Source organism: Pan paniscus, chromosome 1, assembly GCF_029289425.2.
Source record: "Pan paniscus chromosome 1, NHGRI_mPanPan1-v2.0_pri, whole genome shotgun sequence".
In the NCBI taxonomy this organism is placed as follows: Eukaryota; Metazoa; Chordata; class Mammalia; order Primates; family Hominidae; genus Pan; species Pan paniscus.
Genome location: NC_073249.2, coordinates 31429987 through 31452719, shown reverse-complemented (window position 1 = coordinate 31452719; position 22733 = coordinate 31429987).

The window sequence follows — 22733 nt, the reverse complement described above, 5'->3', positions numbered from 1 at the left end:
TCAGCCATGACTTCTCCTGAATCCTGGGCTGTAACTTCTACATTCCTAAAATGTGATCCTTCACTGTTGACCACACCCCTGCCATACAACATCTGCTGGGCGGCCCAAGCAAAGCAGGCACATTCCCACAAGAAATGTCTGTCCTTTGAGAAAAGCTCAGGGAAGGCACTCATGGAGAGCCGCATCAGGAGCATCTGTTGACTCAGCCGGAGGAGCCTGTTGATCTGGTGGAGCAGTGGCCATCCCAGGGTTCCCTGGCATCTGCAGAGAGGGTGAGTGACCACCTTAGGTGCCAGCAGTAGGGCACACAGAGGTAAGGGACAAGGAAGCCTGCTGCCCTTGGAAGCAGCACTGTGGTTGGAAGAGAGGCACGGCTCTAACAGAGAGAACTGGGTTGTAGTCCAGACACCTTAATTCTTCCATGTGCCTGACATGACTGGGAGTCACCCAAAATTAGCACGTGGGCACCACTCTGGGTGCCAGTCTCTGCAGCATCCTCTTGACCTGGCAGGGTGGGGGGGTCAGAGAGCCTCCAAAAAAGGCAGAAACAGGAACCCTGGGTGCCCTGCTTGGTTCCAGACAATGGGATAGACCTGCAACATTTTGAGGAGAGGTCGCCAAAATGGGTGGAGGAATGGGGGTTATGGATGTTGAGTCAGAGCAGGGTCCTCCTGCTTGGATCTAAGAACAGTATGCATGAAATGTGCAACAGTCTTTTTAAAAAGTGTTTTGTTTGTTTGTTTGTTTGAGACGGAGTCTTGCTCTATTGCCCAGGCTGGAGTGTAGTGTCGTGATCTTGGCTCACTGCGAACTCCACCTCCCAGGTTCATGCCATTCTCCTGCCTCAGCCTCCCAAGTAGCTGGGACTACAGGCACCCGCCACCGCGCCTGGCTAATTTTTTTGTATTTTTAGTAGAGACAAAGTTTCACCATGTTAACCAGGATGGTCTCGATCTCCTGACCTCGTGATCTGCCTGCCTTGGTCTCCCAAAGTGCTGGGATTACAGGCGTGAGCCACTGCGCCCGGACTAAAAAAGTGGTTTAAAAACAACAACAACAACAACAAAAGTATGCTGTTGACTTATGGATTGTATAGTGGATTTTATGCATCCTGCTTCCGTTCTGTATGAAGATGTTATTTAAAATAGGACCCATTTTTGTTGGGTTTCACAGAAACATTGGAATTAAGGCAGAAATTAGTGGCTAATGTGAAAACAATATGTGGAGTTTGTGGTGAAGGGCATACAGGAACTTCTGGATGTGAATAAGGTTGTATGTTGCCCTGGTTGCTGTCAATAGCCGCCTTGACTGCAGGATGGAAACCACCTGAAGATGAGGCCCACACGCTAAGGAGAGCAGAGCTCAGAAAACACCAGAATCAGGAGCTGGGTTCCTGATCACACGGAATCTGAGGTTTAACTTACCTGTGGACCTTTGAATTATGTGACCTGCTGGACCATATTTTATTCTTAAGCTATCTTGGGATGGATTTTTTAAAAAAATATTACTTAGTATCATAAAGATTAGGATTGGTAAAATTAGGATTGGTAAAAGCATTCATTGCCTACAAAACCAGCCTCAGTTGGAATTCTCATCCTTAAGCTGTTTTGAGATGAATTAAAAAAAAAATACTAGGCCAGGCATGGTGGCTCACACCTGTAATCCCAGCACTTTGGGAGGCTGAGGCAGGTAGATCACTTGAGGTCAGGAGTTCAAGAGCAGCCTGGCCAACTTGGTGAAACCCTGTGTCTACTAAAAATATAAAAATTAGGTGGGTGTGGTGGCAGTTGCCTGTAATCCCAGCTACTCAGGAGGCTGAGGCAGGAGAATCACTTGAACCCGGGAGGCAGAGGTTGCAATGAGCCAAGATCATGCCACTACACTGCAGCCTGGGCAACAGAGCGAGACTCTGTCTCAAAAAAAAAAAAAATTACTTAGAATCATAAAGATTAGGATTGGTAAAAGCATTCATTGCCTACAAAACCAGCCTTAGTTGGAATTCTCATCCTAAGAAGAACATAACAATAACTGGAAGGTAGACACATGGTCTATAAAAACTCTGAAAACTAGGAAGAGCCTCTGAGGGTCCTTTACATGGTAATTCTTATATAACCAGAAGGAAATAAGTAATATTATTCTGAATAGCCTTGTACCTTTATCAAAGTGCCATCAGCCTTCATTAATTAACTTCTTTCCATGTCATTTCCATCCTTCCTATCTCTAGAACTCATTGACTCTATCATATTTGGAAATGTGATTAAACATTACCTTTTCTTTTTCTCATATTGCTCTAAATGTATTTGTATTTTCTCTCTAAATAGATTATATGCTTCTTGATATCAAGGTCTGTGGCAGGGAGCTTTCAAGGGCGCACTCACTGAGCTACCTCATGGTACTCATACCCTTGTGTAATCCTCTCCCCTTGAGTGTGGGCTGGTCTAGTGACTTGCTTTTAACAAATAGAATATAGCAAAAGTGATGGAATGGCACTTCTGCCATTAGGTCATAAAACACTTTGAGTTCTGTCTTGCTGGAATCTTGCTCTACAAAGTGAGAAAATTCCAAGCTGTAAAATATAATGTGAAGGGAAGCATTAAAAATACGCAATGTACTGGCTTCTAAACCATAATAAAATATGACTGACAAGAATGTCTGTTTGACTGTCCTTCCATCCTCTTTTAGTCTGCAAGTGAAAAGATCACCTCAACAGCATAAGCCAGCATCTACATTTTATCATACTTTAAGATTGCCCCTTAGGGCAGACTGAGTGAAAAGCACACATTTCCCAGTGTTTCCTTCTATCATCTTCATTTTTTTTGCCTACCCCTTCCCCCAAAGCATTTGTGTCACTCTCTTCCCACATTTGGATGTTCTTAGCTTCTGAACTGAACTTCTGAAAGAGTTTAAAGGGGAGATGATCTGACAAGGAGATTTGCTTGTCTTAAAGCCCGGCTGTGCCTGCCTTTAATTAAAAATGGTATTGATTTTTCTCTGCTCTAATGATAGGCACTGGTCTGCCCTCCCCATGTTCGTAAGTGACAGTTTAAGTATGAAACAAAGGGCATTTATTCAGCACTTAATGCAAAATTATGACTGATTAAAAAGTGATTTATCATGAGAACTACATCTGCAGACGCTTTTTTTTTTTTTTTAAATGCTCATTCTAACCAGAGTTTGGAAAGTGTAGCAGGATGATTGGAACAATTCTCAACTTCCTTAATTCAGTTCTCCTTCCCTGGTTTCAGCACAAAACAAAAAATAAATTTTCCACTGAATTCAGGACCAAAAAGCATGGGAGGAAAAGTGATTCAGAATTCTAGAAGACAGACTTGTAGCATATCCTAGGTAAGTTGCCAAGTTGCCGACTGGTAAGCTGCCAAGTTGCCTTCAGGTAGCAAAACACTGAGTCAGAACTTTTCCAGGACTACATTCTTCTGACACCTGACTCTTTCTCCTTTCTTTCTCCTTTCCTACTTCCCATAGTGTTTAACACCGTGGAAAATGACCTGACATCTTGGATGAGAAAGCACTGCTAGAACATTTGAAAGGAAGATATCACAGCAAGAAAAGGAAGTTATGATTAGGGAATGCAGTCAACTTTTATTAAACCTTTGAATTTAGGTCTTTTTTCAGTCTTGAGTAGGCCCAGTCTCCCTTCTTTCTTGAGAGCAATGAGTAGCTTCCATGTCTTTTTTGGTTAAGAACACAAGCTCTGAAGCCCGCCCTCATGGTACAAATCTCATTGCTGTTGCATACGAGCTGTGTGGACTTGAGCATGTTGTTTAATCTTCCCATGACTCAGCTTCTTTACCTCCAAAATGAGGTTAATAATCTCACCACCATGTAGGGTTAATGGGAGTATTAAAACAATTAGAATGGTGTCTAATGCTTAATAAACACCTCAAAAATATTACCAGATTTCATCAAATATAAGATGCCATCATAAATTACATCTTGATTTCAGAGATATTAACCATAAAGAAAAGACACCTCTTAGAATTAGTAAGATACTATAGGTAGCTATTGTTGATAATGCCTACTTATTTATAACTATGAACTCTGACCAGAAAATGAAATGATACTCAAGGCTGAGGATTTTCATAAATATCAATACTAAAATAGGAGGGGTTGGCATGTTTCACACTTGTCTCTGCTGCCTCTTTTTATTCGCAGGTGGAGTGGGATAGTACAGACTCATGGATTTTGGTATTAGAAAGTCCTGGCTCTCTAATCCAGCTCTGTTACCTCCTAGGTTTCTAATCAAGTTACGTCCCCTTGAAAGTCTCAGATGGAAATGGCAACGCCCATGTCACAATGATCTGGGTAACCCCTCAAGCAAACAAGCTTGGCATGAAGGTCAAGCCAAGCAGGGACACAGACATGCAAACACACACACATGCATCAAGGTAATCAATGCAGGTAAAATGAGAACATTATTGAACTATATCATACTTTACTGTTCAGAATTATAAAAAAAAAAAAAACACATAAACTCTGGTTTCTGCTTCTGCTGAGAAGGAGTTTGGAAGTTTCCAGTCTGTTCTAACAATGAGAACAAAGCTAAAAAGACTGAAAAATCAACTCTTTTTGGACTCAAAAGAGAAGTAAGGGCACAGGGCAAACTTCTACCCTCAAGATTGGAGAGAAAGACAGTGAATACAGGGAGACATGGGGTACTGGGGCAGAGACTCAAAAGTAGAAACTGCCCAGGGAATCAATGCTGGGGAAGAACAACAACAAAACCCTGAACTCTGATTGATGAACTGCTGGAGGCTCCATATGGAGAGTCTAAGAGTTCAAAATTCCAGGGGACTCAGTCACAGGGAGACCTCTACATTTTGTGAGTTTTACCATTAGGAGTTCATCTAGGTTTTCAGAGTAAATATCACAGAAAAATCTCCTCATGCTTCCAGCAGTGGGAGGGGAAAAGAAATCATTTTGAAATACATCAGAGCATTGTGTGCTGCCTAAAAAGGCCTGGCTTCAAGAGAAATTATTTCACTAGAGTATAACCTCCTGGGGTTTTATCAGAGCCTAACTGTCCTAGGGGAAGGGAAATACCCAACTCCAGCCAGCTGCAGCCTTCTACATGGGAGAAAGGAAATACCCAACTCCAGTTCCCTCTAACCATCCTTGTCCCACCTAAATGGGGGGTAAAGTGGTACTGAGAAGCACTTGTGAAGTTCACAGTCCAGCGGCACAGGCTCACTTAAAGACAGACCTAATCACAGGACTACAGAATGCTTCCCTTCCCCCACACCTTACCACCATGCCTCTAAAGGCCTATTTCAACCGTTCTTTTTCTTTTCATTTCTTTTCTTTTCTTTTTTCTTTTCTTTTCTTTTCTTTTCTTTTCTTTCTTTTCTTTCTTTTCTTTTCTTTTCTTTATTCTCTTCTCTACACTTTTCTTTCTTTTTAGACACAGTCTTGCTCTGGAGTGCAATAGTGCAGTGGCGTGATCTTTGTTCACTGAAACCTCTGCCTCCAGGGTTCAAGCGATTCTGTCTCAGCCTCCCGAGTAGCTGGGATTACAGGCGCAGGCTGCCATGCCTGGCTAATTTTTTGTATTTTAGTAGAGATGGGGTTTCACCATGTTGCCCAGGCTGGTCTCGAACTCCTGAGCTCAGACAATCCACCCACCTCAGCCTCCCAAAGTGCTGGGATTACAGTTGTGAGCCACTGTGCCTGGCCTCAACAGTTCCTTTTACCTGGCACATCATGTCCAGCTATCAAGAAAAAATTACAAAGCACACTAAAAGGTTAAAAAAAAAAAAAGAGAAACCCACTATTTGCAGATAGAGCATGCATCAGAACTCAGACATGGCAGGGATGTTGAATTATCAGACTGAGAATTTGGAATAACTATGAGCAATATGCTAAAAGCTCTAATGGCTGAAGTAGACAGCATGCAAGAGCAGATAGGCAATGTAAGTGGAGAGATGAAAATCCTAAAAAGGAAGCAAAAGAAATGCTAGATATAGAAAACACTATAACAGAAATGAAGAATGCCTTTGATGGGCTTATTAGTAGACTGAACACAACTAAGGCTGAAAGAGTCTCTGAGCTTGAAAATATGTCAATAGAAACATCTAAAACTAAAAAGCAAAGAGAACAAAGACTAATAAAAAAGAACAGAATGTCCAGCCGGGCACAGTGGCTCACACCTGTAATCCCAGCACTTTGGGAGGCCAAGGCTGGCGGATCATGGTCAGGAGATCAAGACCATCCTGGCTAACATGGTGAAACCCCGTCTCTACTAAAAAAATACAAAAAATTAGCCAGGCGTGGTGGTGGGCGCCTGTAGTCCCAGCTACTTGGAGACTGAGGCAGGAGAATGGTGTGAACCTGGGAGGCGGAGCTTGCAGTGAGCCAAGATGTGCCACTGCACTCCAGCCTGGGCAACAGAGCGACACTCCGTCTCAAAAAAAAACAGAATGTCCAAGGGCTGTGGGAAAACTACAGAAGGCATCAATATGTTTAATGAGAGTTCCAAAAGGACAAGAAAGAAAGGAGAGAAGAAATATTTGAAATAATAATGATAGAATTTCCAGAAATTAATGTCAGACACCAAAACACAGATCCAGGAAGTTCAGTGAACACCAAACAGGATGAGTGCAAAACACAAACAAAACAAATGCTATACCTGAGTGTATCATTTTCAAACTACAGAAAATCAAATAAATCCTGAAAAAAGCCAGAGGGAAAATATACCTTCTACATAGAAGAACAAAGATAAGAATTACACCTGACTTCTCAGAACCCAGGCAAGCAAAAAGAAAGTGAAGTAAAATATTTAAAGTGTTGAGGGGAAAAAAACCACCAACAGAATTCTGTACCCTGTGAAATTATCCTTCAAAACTAAAGGAAAAGTACATACTTTCTCAGATAAACTAAATCAAGGGAATTTGCTACCAGTAGACCCACCTTGCAAGAAATATTAAAAGAAGTTTATCAGAAAGAAGAAAAATAATATAGATCACAAACTCAGATCTACATAGAGAAAGGAAGAGCATCAAAAAATAAATAAGTGAAGGTAAACTAAGAACTTTTATCTTTCTTATTCTTAGTTGATCTAGCCTATAATAGTTCAAAATTATAGCAACAATGTATTCAATTATACAATTATCTTATGTGTATATATGTGTTTAGAATGCTTACATACAAGAAATGAATAGCAGTAATGGGACAAAAAATAAAAGTTATTTTATTTTGCAAACTCTAGGACATCCACTAAAAGAAGTTAAAAAGAAGTATGATGTATATGCTAAGAAAGGAGATAAAATGTAATCATATAAAATGATAAATTTAAACCACAAAAATCAAAGAAAGAGTGGAAGACAAAATTAGAAACAGAGGACAAGGTAGCAAATAGAAAACAGTAACAGATATGGTAAATGTTCATCCAACTATATAAATAATCACATTGGATATCAGTGATCTAAATATACTAATTAAAAGACTAGAGCTTGTCATATGGATCAAACAACAAGACCTAACTATATGTTGTCTATAAGAACCCACTTTAATATAAAGACAAATATTAGATTAAAAGTAAATGGATGGAGAAAAATATACCAGGCTAACACTAATCAAAAGGAAGCAGTAGTAGATATACAGTCATGTGCCACCTGGTGACATTTTGGTCAATGATGAACCACATATACAACAGCAGCCTCATAAGATTATAATACTGTGTATTTACTGTACCTTTTCTATGTTTAGATACACAAATACCATTTTGTTATAACTGCCCACAATATTTAGCACGTGAACATGCTGTACAGGTTTATAGCCTAAGAGCAATAGACCATACCATCTAGGTTTGTTTACACCCTGTGATATTTTCACAATGATAAAATTGCCTAATGATGCATTTTTTGAAACATTTTTTCCATCATTAAGTGACACATGACTGTAATAATTTTTGACAGAGCAGGCTTCAAAGCAAGAGAAGTTATCAGAGATAAGGAGGGGCATTACATAAAGGCAAAACAGTCAATTCTCCAAGATGTTACAATCTTTAATACATATCTGCCTAACACATTTCGAGCATCAAACTATATGAGGCAAAAACTGATAGGACAGCAAGGAGAAATCGATGGATTCACTATTATAGTTCAAGACTTTAATATCCCTCTATCAAAAATACCTCCAGCAGGCAGAAAATTAGTAAGGATATAGTTGAACTCAACATCACCATCAATCAACTGAATATAATTGATATCTATAGACTATTTCATCCAACAACAGCAGAATACACATCCTTCTGAAGCTCACATGAAGCATTCACCAAGATACCTTAACAAATTTAAAAGAATAGAAACCATACAATGTCTGTCTCAGACCATAATGGAATTGAACTAGAAATCAATGTTAACTGGAAAATCCTAAAATATGTGGAAACTAAACAGCACATTTATAAATAACACATGGGTCGAAAAAGAAATCTCAAGAGAAATTTAAAACTATTTTAAACTACATGAAAATGAAAATACAGCTTAGCAAAAGTTGTGGAATGCACCAAAGCAGTGCCTAGGGGCAAATGTATAGCACTAAATGCATATAGTACAAAACAAGAAAGATCTAAAATTAATAATAAAAGCTTCCACCTTAGAAAACTAGAAAAAGAAGAGCAAATTAATGCCAAAGTAAGCAAAAGAAAAGAAGTAATAAAAATTAGGACAGAAAACAATAAAATTTAAAAATAGGAAATCAATAGAGAAAATCAGCAAAACCAAAAGCTGGTACTTTGAAAAGGTTGGTAAAGTTGATAAGCTTCTAGGCAGGCTGATTTAAAAAAAACGAGGGAGAGAGAAGACACAAATTACTAATGTCAGAAGTGAAAGAGACAGAACATCACTATAGATCCTATGTATATTAAAAGGGTAATAAATATTATGAGCAACTAGATGCCCACAAATTTAATATGAAGCAATTCCTCGAAACACACAATCTGCTAAAATTCACACTAAAAGAAATAGATCATCTAAATACACATATATCTATTTTTAAAATTGAATCAATAATTAATAAGCTTCCAAAACAGAAAGCACCAGGCCCAGATGGAGTCAGTGGTGAATTCTACCAAACATTTAAGGAAGAATTTCTATCAATTCTGTACATTTTCCTTCAGAAGATAGAAGAATATTCTCTAACTCTCTGATATGGTTTGGCTGTGTTTCCCCATGCAAATTTCATCTCGAATTGTTATCCCCACATGCTGAGAGAGGGACCTGGTGGGAAATGATTGGATCATGGGGACAGTTTCCCCCATGCTGTTCTCATGATAGAGAGTTCTCACGAGACCTTATGGTTTAAAAGTCGCAGTTTCCCCTGCTCTCTCTCTGTGTCTTGCTGCCATGTAAGATGTGCCTTGCTTCCCCTTTGCCTTTCACCATGATTGTAAGTTTTCTGAGACCTCCCAGCCATGCAGAACTGTGTGAGTCAATTAAAACTCTTTCCTTTATAAATTACCCAGTCTTGGATATTTCTTTGTAGCCATGAAAAAAACGGACTAATACACTTTCTATGATGCTGGCATTGTCTTACTATCAAAATAAGACAAAGACATTACAAGAAAAGAAAAATACAGACCAATATCTCTCATGAATGTAGATGCAAATATCCTCAACAAAATCTTAGCAAATCAAATACATCAACGTATAAAATGAATTATACACCACCACCAAGTTGGATTTATTGTTAGGTGTGCAAGTCTGGCTCAACATTCAAAAATCAATTAATATAAGCCATTACATCAACAGGCTAATGAAGAAAAATCACATGATCATATTAATAAATGAAGAGAAACATTTGATAAAATTCAACACCTACTCATGATTTAAAAAAAAACCTCTTAACTAGAAACAGAGGGGCACTTCCTGAACTTATTAAAGAATAGCTATATATATATATATATATAAACCTACGATGCCCAGGCACTGTGGCTCACACCTCTAATCCCAGCACTTTGCGAGGCCAAGGCAGGTAGATCACCTGAGATCAGGAGTTCAAGACCAGCCTTGCCAACAGGTGAAACCCCATCTCTACTAAAAATACAAAAACTAGCCAGGCATGATGGTGCATGCCTGTAGCTACTCAGGAGGCTGAGCCAGGAGAATCACTTGAACCCAGGAGGTGGAGGTTGCAGTGAGCCAAGATCATGCCACTGCACTCCAGCCTGGGTGACAAGAGGGAGACTTTGTTTAAAAAAAACAAAAAACAAACAAAAAAAAACCCCAGCAACAACAACAACAACAAAAACCCTATGGCTATCATCATATTTAATGGTGAAAAACTAGAAGCTTTTCCACTAAGATTAGGAACAAAGCAATAATATCCTCTCCCCCTAGTCTTTTTCAATGTTGTACTAGTTAATGCAATAGGACAATAAAAGGGAATAAAATGTATACAGGTTTTGAAGGAAGAAATAAAACAGTCTTTGTTCATAGAAGACATGATTATCTATCTAGAAAGTCAAAAATATCAACAAAAAAAGTTCTGAAAGTAATAAATCATTATAGCAAGGTTGGGGAATACAAGATTACTATAGAAAAATCAATCACTTTCCCATGTATAAATAGTGAACAATTGGAATTTAAAATTCAAAACACAATACCATTTACATTAGCATCCCAAGAAATGAAATACTTAGGTATAAATCTAACAAAATATGTACAAGATGTACATGAGGAAAACAAAAAATTCTGATGAAAAAATAAGAAAACTAAATAAATGGAGAGATATCGAAGCAAGAGGAACTCTCATTCACTGCTGGTAAGAATGCAAAATGGTACAGACACTTTGGAAGACAGTTTGGCAAGTTCTTACAAAACTAAACACACCCTTAGCATACAATCCAGCAATCATGCTCCTTAGTATTTCCCCCAAGGAAATAAAAAATTTAGAGCCACACAAAAACCTGCACATGGATGTTTAAGGCAGCTTTATTCATAACGGCCAAAACTTGGAAGCAACTAAGATGCTTTCAGTAGATAAATGGATAAATAGAGTGTGGTACATCAGACAAAGGAATATTATTCAGTGTTAAAAATAAAAGAGCTCTTTATTTGCCTGTTGGGGCTGTGTGATATTGTAAAATGTCACATAGCATCTGGTCTTCGTCCAGTTTCCTGGCACAGAGTTCCTAAAACTCCTGGAATCTCCAGAGTTATAAGAGTATGGTTTTGTTTGTTTGTTTTTCAGATGGAGTCTCACTCTGTCGCCAGGCTGGAGTGGAGTGGTGCGATCTCGGCTCACTGCAACCTTCGCCTCCCAGGTTCAAGTGATTCTCCTGCCTCAGCCTCTCGAGTAGCTGGGACTACAAGTGTGCACCACCACTCCCAGCTAATTTTTGTATTTTAAGTAGAGACAGGGTTTCACCACGTTGGCCAGGATGGTCTCAATCTCTTGACCTTGTGATCTGCCCACCTCGGCCTCCCAAAGTGCTGGGATTACAGGCATGAGCCACTGCGTCCAGCTAAAAGTATGTTTTATATGCTAATAAGATAATTGGTGACTGGTGGCCTGTAGATAGCTTCAGGAAGGGGGATGTTTTCCAGAAAGCCCAAGGCATGAGTAGAAGGCTAGGACTTTCAGTTCAATCCCCCAACCTCTGGGGAGTGAAAAGGGACTAAAAATTGAGTTGATGATAAATGGCTAATGATGTAATAAATTATGCCTACATAATGAAACTTCCATAAAAAACCAAAAGGGCTGGGTTCAGGAAGCTTCTGGATTGCTGAACACATGGAGCTGGAGGCTGGCACACACTGAGAGGACATGGAAGCTCTACACCCCTTGCCACGTGCCTTGCCCTGTCCATCCAGCTGTTCATCAGTATCCTTTATCATATTATTTATTCATAAACTGCTAAATGTAAGTGAAGTGTTTCCCCAAGTTCTATGAGCTGTCCTAGCATATTAATAAAAACTGAGGAAGATGCCATGGGAACCTCCAATTTAGAGCCAGGCTGGTGAGTCAGAAGTATAGATGACAACCTACTACTTGCAACTGGCTTCTGAATAGGAGGCAGTCTTGTGGGACTGAGCCCTTAACCTGTAGGATCTGACACTATCTCCAGGTAGACAGTATCAGAATTAGAGGACACCCTGCTAGTGTATACTGCTGGAGACGTGATTGCTTGGTGTGTGAGTACAACCCCACACACATCTGGTGTCAAAAGCGTTGTGTTAACTGATGTGTAAGAGTGAGAAAAATACACCTTGGTTTCTCTCTATTTCTCTAAGAGGCAGCTCTAATAAGTACCACAGACTGGGTAGCTAAAACAATGGACATTTATTTCTTACAGTTCTGGAGGCTGAGAAGTCCAAATCAAGGTGCCTGCCAAACTGGTTTCTGGCAAGGGCTCTCTTCATACCTGCAGATGACCTGCTTTTTGCTACGTCCTCACATAGCACAGGAAGTCATCTCTCTTGCTTTCTCTTTTTCCCACCAATCCATAAAGGCCCTACCCTCATGATCTCATCTAACCCTAATTGCCTCCCCAAGACCTGATCTTCAAACACCACCACATTGGGAGCTAGGGCTTCAATACATAAGTTTTTAGAGGACACAATTCAGTTCATACATAGCAGGCTGTAACATTAAGAGGTTGGGGAAAAGAGGAAACTGGGGGAAAAAAGAGACTGTCAAAGAGAAATATGCAGGATCAACCAGTAAAATAGGTGGAAAACCAAGAGAGTGGTGTCCTAGAGGCTAAATTTACAAAGAATATTAAGGAAGAAAATGTGATAAAATTTATTCAAATGCTTCTGGGAAAGTCAAATAATAAGAAAATGACCATTAAATTAGGGACATGGGGATTATTGGTGAGATTTACAAGAGAATTTTGGTGCAATTTTGGGGTGAAAGTCTGATTAGAGTAAGTTTGAGAGAGAATGGGAATATGGTAACAAGCTGATTTGGAATCCCCTTGAATTTCTCTACAAAACAAATAGATCAACTACGATTGTAAAACAAAAATCCACAGAGAACATCTACAGCAACACTGGATGACAAGGTATCTCCAGGAACTCCAAAACATCAAAATGTGTAGGGACAAAAAATTAAGAGCTAAGAAACTCACATGGTATTACGATATCATACAGGAGATGTGGCTAAAAGGCAATGGAGTTTTCAATAGCCCTGAAACAGAAGAATCCTCAAATGCCAACAAATTCTCACTGCAAAGCACACCACACATCTGGAAACAGCTCCTAAAAGTGGAAGGGCACATAGCATCTAATTTATAGGTAAGGTAAGTGCAAGGGGACCATAATAAGTTGTATAGGCTAGAGTGTTTTGTACCCCATGAACAAAAGGAAGCTCACTTCTAGCACAAAGCACCACACTAAAGAGAAACTACTAAAAGTAGAATCCAGATTGAGCAGGACAAGGACAATCAGGGTATAGCAAAGAGGAGATCCAGAAAAAGTGATGAAGGGGACGCAGGAAACAGATCCCAGCAGATATGAGGATATATCCTTCTGAGAAAACAACAGAAAATGAAGCTTCGAGCCAAGAAGCTAATAGAAAAGATATTTTGGCCCACCTTTCTTTCTTAAAAGTAGTGAAAAACTAATTTTCTGAGGCATGGAAAAGGATAATTTGACGTTATAAAAACATTTTAAATAAATTTTTTAAAAAGGGACCGAAAACACCCTTACAGACAATTAATAGCATGCCAGAAACACATGCCCAAAAACTTATGAAAACTATAATCATCTAGTATCTCAAACTGAGCCAAAAACAATTTTAAGTGGTGGAATCAAGGAATGCCCATTCTAAATTAAAGTATTAAAATACGAAAGTAAAGTAATTGTAGAAACTTTTGATTCGAAAGGAAGGAAATATATAGATAAAAGAGTCATTTCAGAAATGAAGACTAGAAGAAATACAAAAGTGAATAAATGTGACAGACAATGCATTAAAAGAAACAGAAAGGGAAAAGGAGTAAAATTCTAAAACGTTTTTTAGTTTGTGTTACAGCTCTTTCAGTCCTGCCACTTGGCAGGTCCGGAGTTCTTGTCCTGTGTCCAGGAAGAATGACATACGTAGACAGCTGGATGGTGAGCAAGGTGGAGATGAGCTTTATTGAGCAGCAGAACCGCTCTCAGGAGACCTGAAGTGGGTAACTCCTTTCCACAGGCAGGTAGTCCCAACGAGTCAAGGAGACCAGAAGTGGGTAGCTCCTTCCTGCAGCTGGTAGTCCTGATATCTGTGTGAGTGTGGCGGGTCCTGGAAGTTTTTATGGTCTCAGAAGGGAGGAAGTACATGCTGATTGGTCCATGGGCGACCATGGCCGGGCCCAGGAAAAGCACCTAAGTTCTCATTCCAGGCCGTGGACTCCATCCAGACCTGATAGCCTGGCCCCCAGGCTTCGGGCTGTCCCTGGCTTGAAGGTGGGGCTTCACTGGAAATCTGTCCCTTTCTGCCCAGGAGCCTATCTGCCTCATTCCATCATCAATCACATCGTCCACAGCATCCAGGCTGTTTCTGCCAAAGGGTGCCTGCAAGCCCTTGCCGAGCCACCTTCAGCACCCTCTTCCACTTCTGCCTCCCTCCCGCACTCATCAGTGCCAAAAGTACGGAGGGGGCTGAGGCAGCAGGGGGCTGGTGTGTCGGCATCTCCCTGAGCGTGTACACACCTGGCTGGGTTGTGACAGTGCCTGGGCTCGGCCACAACTTTGCTCTATCCCAGAGCAGGTACAGGGAGCTAGGAGAGGCCAGCGAGTAGAAGCAGGCACTTTTGAGCCTGTGGAACTGGGGGTACTTCCTGGGCACCCAAGAGCACAGGAATGTCTGGGTCTGGAGCCACAGCTGGGCAGCTGCAGCCTGGGAGCACGGGGCTTCTGTCCCACTGACCCAGTAGGGGGCGGGGCTCCTGCCTATTCCCTCCCCTCTGGCTCTGCAGAGCACACAGCCCCAGCCATGCCTTTGCTGATGCAGCTGGCATCTACACAGCAGCTGCTCTGGACGGGCTGGTGCTACTGTCACTGGGATAACTGGCTAGCCATTTGCAGAAGATTGAAACTGGACCCATTCCTTACATCATACACAAAAATCAACTCAAGATGGATTAAAGACTTAAATGTAAAACCCAAAACTATAAAATCCCTGAAAGATAACCTAAGAAATATCATTCTTGACATAGGACCAGGCAAAGATATTGAAGCAGGATATTTCTCTGACCCCTTTGCATGTGGGAACTGGAATGCACGGGTGCTGGCAGGGGTGAACTCCATTCACTTGACCTGCTGTGCTGCACCCCTCTTGGGAGAGGGAGCACACAGGTGAGTAGGTGCAGGAGCCTGGACAAGCACTTTGGGGTGCTGGCAAGAGCAAACTCTGTACTGGCCTTGTGGCAGCATCTGGGGTGTGTCTGCAACCCCTGAAGCCCCAGAGGAAGTGCTACAGTGCTCTTTTAGCTTTGCTGCCCGTGGATGGCCTAAGTGTTAACATCTCAGTAGAGGGTCAGTGTGACAGCCTTTTGTACTCACACTTGTGGCACCTGAGTTCTTGTCCGGCGTCCAGGAGGAATGATGTTGCACGAACGAATTGAAAATGGTAAATCAGCAGATTTTATTGCTGATGAAAGTGGCTCTCAGTGGGAGAGGGAGCTTAAAATGGGGTGGAGCAGGAAGTCCCCACTCCACCATCCCCAGCCAGACTTCTCTCTGAAGCTAGGCCATCAAGCTATCCCTTGGAAGTCAAGCTGCTTCTCTCTTATGTCCATTTGTAGTCTCTGACATCCAGTTGCTATTCTCCTCTTCTGTGTCAGCTGAGTCTGGGATTTTTATGGACGCAGGATGGAGGGTGGGGGTTTTGGAAAAGGCAACATTGGAGCTGGAAAACAGGGGTGTATGTTCTCACTTTGGGCCATGGTATCAGGTTTTTCAGCTTGAGGGTGGGGCCCTCACTGGTGACCCACCCTCCTCTGCCCAGAATTTCCCTGCCTCCTGTCCCTATCAATTTCATGATGAAGATGCCAAAAGCAATCGCAACAAAAACAAAAATTGACAAATGGGACTTCGTTAAACTAAAGAGCTTCTGCATACCAAAAGAAAGTATTAACAGAGTAAACAGACAACCTATAGAATGGGAGAAAATTTTTGCAAACTATGCCTCTGACAAAGGTCTAATATCTGGAATTTTTAAGAAACTTAAATTTATAAGAATGAAACAACCCTATTTAAAAAGTGGACGAAGTACATGAACAGACACTTTTCTAAAGAAGACATACATGTGGCCAATAAGCATATGAAAAAATGCTCAACATCGCCATCATTAGAAAAATGCAAATAAATCACGATGAGATCCATCTCATACCAGTCAGGATTATTAAAAAGTCAAAAATAACAGATGGTGGTGAGGTTGTGGAGTAAAGGGAATGCTTATACACTGCTGCTGAGAATGTAAAATAGTTCAGCCATTGTGGAAAGTGGTGTAGCGATTCCTCAAAGAACTAAAATCAGAATTACATTCAACCAAGCAATTTCATTATTGGGTATATACCTGAAGGAATATAAATTTTTCTACCATAAAGACACATGCACACATATGTTCTTTGCAGCACTCTTCACAATAGCAAAGACATGAAATCAACCTAAATGCCAATTAATATTAGACTGGATAAAGAAAATGTGTGCATGTACACCATGGCATACTTGCAGCCATGGAAAAGAATGAGATAATGTTATTTGCAGCAACATGGATTGATCTGGAGGCTATTATCCTGAGTGAATTAATGCAGGAACAGAAAATCATATACTGCATGTTCTCACTTATAAGTGGGAGCTAAACAATGAGTACACATGAACACAAAAAAAGGAACAACAGACTCTACTTGAGGGTGGATTTGCGAAGGTGGGTGAGGATTGAAAAAATACCTATTAGATACTATGCTATACCTGGGCAATGAAATAATCTGTACACCAAATCCTTGTGACATGCAATGTGCCTATATAACAAACCTGCACATAAACCCCACATGTCTCCTTTTGAAAAGTGTCTGTTCATGTCCTTTGTCCACTTTTTAATGGAGTTGTTTTATTCTTGTAAATTTAAGTTTCTTAAAGATTCTAGATATTAGACCTTTGTCAGATGCATAGTTCGCAAAAATTTTCTCCCATTCTGTAGGTTGTCTGCTTACTCTGTTGACAGTTTATTTTGCTATGCAGAAGCTCTTTAGTCTAACAAAGTCTCATTTGTCAATTTTTGTTTTTGTTGTGATTGCTTTTGGCATCTTCATCATGAAATCTTTGCCAGGTCCTATATATAGAATGGTATTTCCTAAGTTATCTTCCAGAGTTTTTATATTTTGGGTTTTACATTTAAGTTTTTTATCCATTTTGAGTTGATTTTTGTATGGTGCAAGGAAGGGGTCCAGTTTCAATCCTCTGCAAATGGCTAGCCAGTTATTCCAGTTATGGCAGTGGCGGCCCATCTGGAGCGGCTGCTGCAAAGATGCCAGCTGCAGTGGGGAAGGCATGGCTGGGGCTGCATGCTCTGTGGACTGGCGGGGGCCAAGAACAGGCGCAACACCAACCCCTACTGTCAGAAGGCAGGAGCCTCGAGCTTCCAGGCACAGCTGCAGCCACCCAGCTGTGGCTCCCGACCCAGGCATCCCAGTGCTCTTGGGGGCCCAGGAAGATCCCCCAGCTGCCACAGGCTTGGAAGTGCCTGCTCCTGCTCCCTGGCCTCCCCCCTCTCTCAGGACTCACTCTGAGGTGGAGCAAAGTTGTGGCCAAGCCCAGGTGCTGTCACAACCCGGCCAGGTGTGTGCACACTCAGAGCAGAGCTGACACACTAGCCCCTTGCTGCCCCTTGCTGCCTTGGCCCCCTCCAGACTCTGGGTGCCGACAAGTGTGTGAGGGATGTCAGGAGGTCTGAAGGTAGCTTGGCATGGGTCTGCAGGCACCCCTTGGCATGAACTACCTGGGTGCCATGGACAACATGATTGATGGTGGCAGGAGGCAGACAGACTCCTGGGTAGAAAGGGGCAGGTTCCCAGTGAAGCACCACCTCCAAGCCAGGGACGACCTGAAGTGCTGGGCTGTCAGTTCCAGGTGGAGTCCATGGCAGGGAGTGAGAACTTATGGCGCTTTTTTGGGGCCTGCCCATGGCCACCCATTGACCAATCAGCATGCACTTCCTCCTTTCTGAGCCCATAAAAATCCTTGACCTGGCCAGACTCACACAGACATTGGAACTACCAGCTGCAGGAAGGAGCTACCCACGTCAGGTCTCCTTGACTCAATGGGACTACCTGCCTGTGGAAAGGAGTTACCCACTCTGGATCTCCTCTTGGCTGAGAGCTGGACACTCATCAGGATGACCTGCCTGCAGATACAAGCTACCCACTCCAGGTCTCCTCTCCACTGAGGGCTGCACTTGTCACAACTACCTTCCTGTGGAAAGGAGCTACCCACTTTGGGTTTCCTGAGAGCTGTTCTGTTACTCAATAAAGCTTCTCTCTGCCTTGTTCACCCTCCAGCTGTCTGTGTACCTCATTCTTCCTGGACACGGGACAAGAATTCAGGACTCAGTGAATAGTGAGACTGAAAGAACTAACAAAAACAGAGCTGAAACATGCCCCTCCCCACCGCCCTGCCACCACCTCTCACCATGCTGTGGGCAATGAGAAAGAGAGAAGAGCTGCAGCCTTTTGGGGAGCCCAGACCCAGAGGCTCCCTGAGCCAGGGTTGTGACACCCTCTTCGAGACTCTGCAGTTTCTGGCATCTCCAAGCTTTTGGGCACCACCACCACATTCCCCTCATCCAGATACCAGTGCCCACTGCAGAAGCCGCTTGTGGTGCATCTGATCTAGTGGCAGGCTTGCACGGAGCTGGCGCCTGTGCCAGCACCTGGCCTGCTGCAGCAGCTGGCATGCCTGGCTGTGCACACTGGCTGGACCCTGCACTGACTTGCTCACACACCCCTCACAGCTCCATGCCTGGCTCACCCTTGGCAGGTGTGGGATCTGGGCTGGCAGCAAAAGCCAAGTGCAGCCTGCCTGGCCAAGTGGGTGGAATGAGCCCAGCAGGCCCAAGCAAAACTCGGGCAAAGGCACCACCAGCCACAGAGGTTTCTGGCTGGAAAAGTGACACCTGAATGATCCCGAGACACCAGCACCATTTATTGAATAGGAAGTCTTTTCCCCATTGCTTGTTTTTGTCAACTTAGTCGAAGATCAGAGGGTTGTAGGTGTGTGGCATTATTTCAGGGCTCTCTCTTCTGTTCCATTGGTCTACATGTTTGCTTTTGTATCAGTATCATGCTGCTTTGGTTACTGTAGCCCTGTAGTATAGTTTGAAGTTGGGTAATATGATGCATCCAGTTTTGTTCTTTTTTGTTAGGATTGTCTTGGCTATTTGGGCATTATTTGGTTCCACATGAAGTTTAGAGTAGTTTTTTCTAATTCTGAAAAGAATGTCATTGGTAGTTTTATAGGAATATCCTTCAATCTGTAGATTGCTTTGGGTAGTATGGCCATTTTAATTATATTGATTTTTTCTATCTATAAGCATGAAATGTTTTCCCATTTGTCTCTGTCATCTCTCATTTTTTTGAGCAGTGTTTTGTAATTCTTGTTGTTGAGATCTTTCACTTCCCTGGTTAGCTGTATTCCTAAGAATTTTATTATTTATGTGGCTATTGTGAATAAAATTGTATTTCCGATTTGGGTCTTGGTTTAGATGTTGTTGGTGTATAGGAATGCTACTGATTTTTGTACATTGATTTTGTATCCTGAAACTTTGCTGAAGTTGTTTATCATCTCAAGGTATTTTGAGGCAGAGGCTATGGAGTTTTCTAGATATAGAATCATGTTGCCAACAAACATGGATAGTTTGACTTTCTCTTTTCCTATTTGGATGCCTTTTATTTCTTTCTCTTGCTTCATTACTCTGGCTAGAACTTTCAGTACTACACTGAATAGGAATGGTGAGAGTGGGCATCCTTTTCTGGTTCTCGTTTTCAGGGGGAATGCTTCCAGCTTTTGCCCATTCAGGATGATGTCAGTTGTGGATTTGTCATAGATAGATCTTATTGTTTTGAAGTGTGTTCCTTCATTGCCTAGTTTATTGAGTGTTTTTAACATGAAGCGATGTTGAATTTAATCAAAAGTTATTTCTGCATCTATTGAGATGATTCTGTGGTTTTTGTCTTTGGTTGTGTTTATGTGATGAGTCGCATCTATTGCTTTGTCAATGTTGAATAAACCTTGCATTCCAGGGATAAAGCCTACTTGATCATGGTGGATTAGCTTTCTCAAGTGCTGCTGGATTCAGGTTGCCAGTATTTTTGTTGAGGTTTTTATGATCTATGTTCATCCAAGATATTGGCCTGAAGCTTTCTTTTTTTGTTGTGTCTTTGCCAGGATTTTTTATCAGAATGATGTTGGTATCATAAAATGAGTTAGGAGCAGTCTCTTCTCCTCAGGTTTTTTGTTTGTTTGTTTTGTTTTTGGGATAATTTCAATAAAAATGGTACCAGCTCTTTTTTATCCAACTGGTAGAATTTGGTCGTGAATCCATTCAGTTGTGGGCTTTTTCTGGTTGGTAAGCTTTTTATTACTCATTCAATTTTGGAACTCATTATTCGTCTGTTCAGGGAATCAATTTCTTCCTGGCTTAATGTTGGGAGGTTGTGTTTCCAAGTATTTATGCATTTCTTCTAAGTTTTCTAGTTTGTGTGTATAGAATTGTTCTTAGTAGTCTCTGATCGTTTTTTCTGTGTTTCTGTGGGGTCACTGGTAATGACCCTTTGTCATTTCTAATTGTGTTTATTTGGATCTTTTCTCTTTTTATATTTCTTAGTCTAGCTAGCAGTCTATCAATCTTATTTTTTCTTTCAAAAAACCAATTTCTGGATTCAATGATCTTTTGTATGGGTTTTTGTGTCTCAATTTCCTTCAGTTCAGCTCTGATTTTGGTTATTTCTTGTCTTCGGCTGACTTTGAGGTTGGTTTACTCTTATTTTTCTAGTTTCTCTAGGTGTGATGTTAAGCTGTTAATTTGAGATCTTCCTAACTTTTGAATGTGTGTATTTAGCACTATAAAATTCCATGTTAATACTGTTTTAGCTGTGTCCCAGTGATTCTGACCTGTTGTATCTTTGTTCTCATTAGTTTCAAAGAATTTCATGATTTCTGCCTTAATTTCATTGTTTACGCCAAAGTCATTCAGGAGCAGGTTGTTTAATTTCCATATAATTATATGATTTTCAGTGATTTTACTAGTATTGATTTTTATTTTTATTGTGCTGTGGTACAAGAATGGGGTTGGTATAATTTTGTGGTTTTTTTATTTGCCAAGAATTGTATGACCAATTATATGGTCAATTTTAGAGTATGTGCCATGTGCAGATGAGAAGAATGTATATTCTGTTGTTTTGGGGGTAAATACACTAATGATATTTGTTAGTAGTAAAGTCCTTAACTGTGAAATCCCCTTTACAAGATGTTCTGGTTTAAGACTGCATATCATAAACAAACATATAGATTCTAGTAATAATTAAAGCATGGCTCGCTGGAGAATATTGCCTAGATTACACAAAGATCTGAGGTATAAAATGAAAGTATTCCATAACCCAAAGACTCACCAATGTGTAAGATGATGTACTGATTTCACTTAGGGACTTCAGCTATCATTCTAGTCCATAAAGTACATTTTCAGTGCAGAAAGGGAGTACCTGGGGAGTCCTGTGGGTTTTCACAGACCTCTTCTTTCTTTCTTTGTGCTTCTTGATTGCTTGTATTCTTGAAAGTATTAATAAAGCTAGATCATGTGAGTTGGTTAGCTCAATGTGTTAGCTCAATTGCCAAGTGGGCTTTATGCCAGATATGCAAGTTCGGTTTACATTAAAAAATCAATCAATGTGATTCATCATATAAATAGGATAAGAGTGACAGGTGTAAACATAATACCATCTCATAACTCTATAATAATTTATTCCATAAATATTTATTGACTGCCTCCCATGTGTCAGGTACTGCTCAGGACTCTGAGTAGGGCAGTGGGACAAACACACACCACCATCACCACCAATAACAACGAAGTCTCTGCTTTCATGGAACTTACATTCTAATCATCTGAATCTGGTGTCTGTGGGAAAAATTCAGATATAGATATTTCTCAGGTATTTCAATGCATGAAATAGGAGATGCAGACATCTTACTACGTAAATGATTAAAACCATGTCAATCTATATCTAGTTTCCTGAGAATTATAAGAACTCTGGTTTATTAAAATTTTCTGTGCAAACAAACTAATCCAGCTAACGAGAGAACTAGAAAGATTCAATGTGCGTGTGCATGTGATAGATTGGTTATTGTGCTCGTCAATTAGATTGCCCTTTAAATATCTTTGGGGTTCTAACAAAGGCATCATCAATTCAATTGAAGTATCTAAGCACCACCCAAGACAATGGACCAAGGCTTTCTGCCTTCTGTGAACTCTAAAATAACTAACTGATGAATAACTATAGTTCAATACATCCTCTTTTAGTGAATTGTAAGTATGTATATTTCATATGCCGTGAAGAAATCTGCCCAGTAAATGATGACAGCAAATTACATGCAGACCTCTTGGGTATTCCTATCAGGCTATGATAGGAGAGTTGCCCTGAAAACTGTGCTTGTGGTTTCTCTATATGGTAAGTCCCCTTCGCCTATATGCTGGAAATCAATAATGCTACTTCCTTAGCATTGGGAGAATAAAAACTTTAGTCA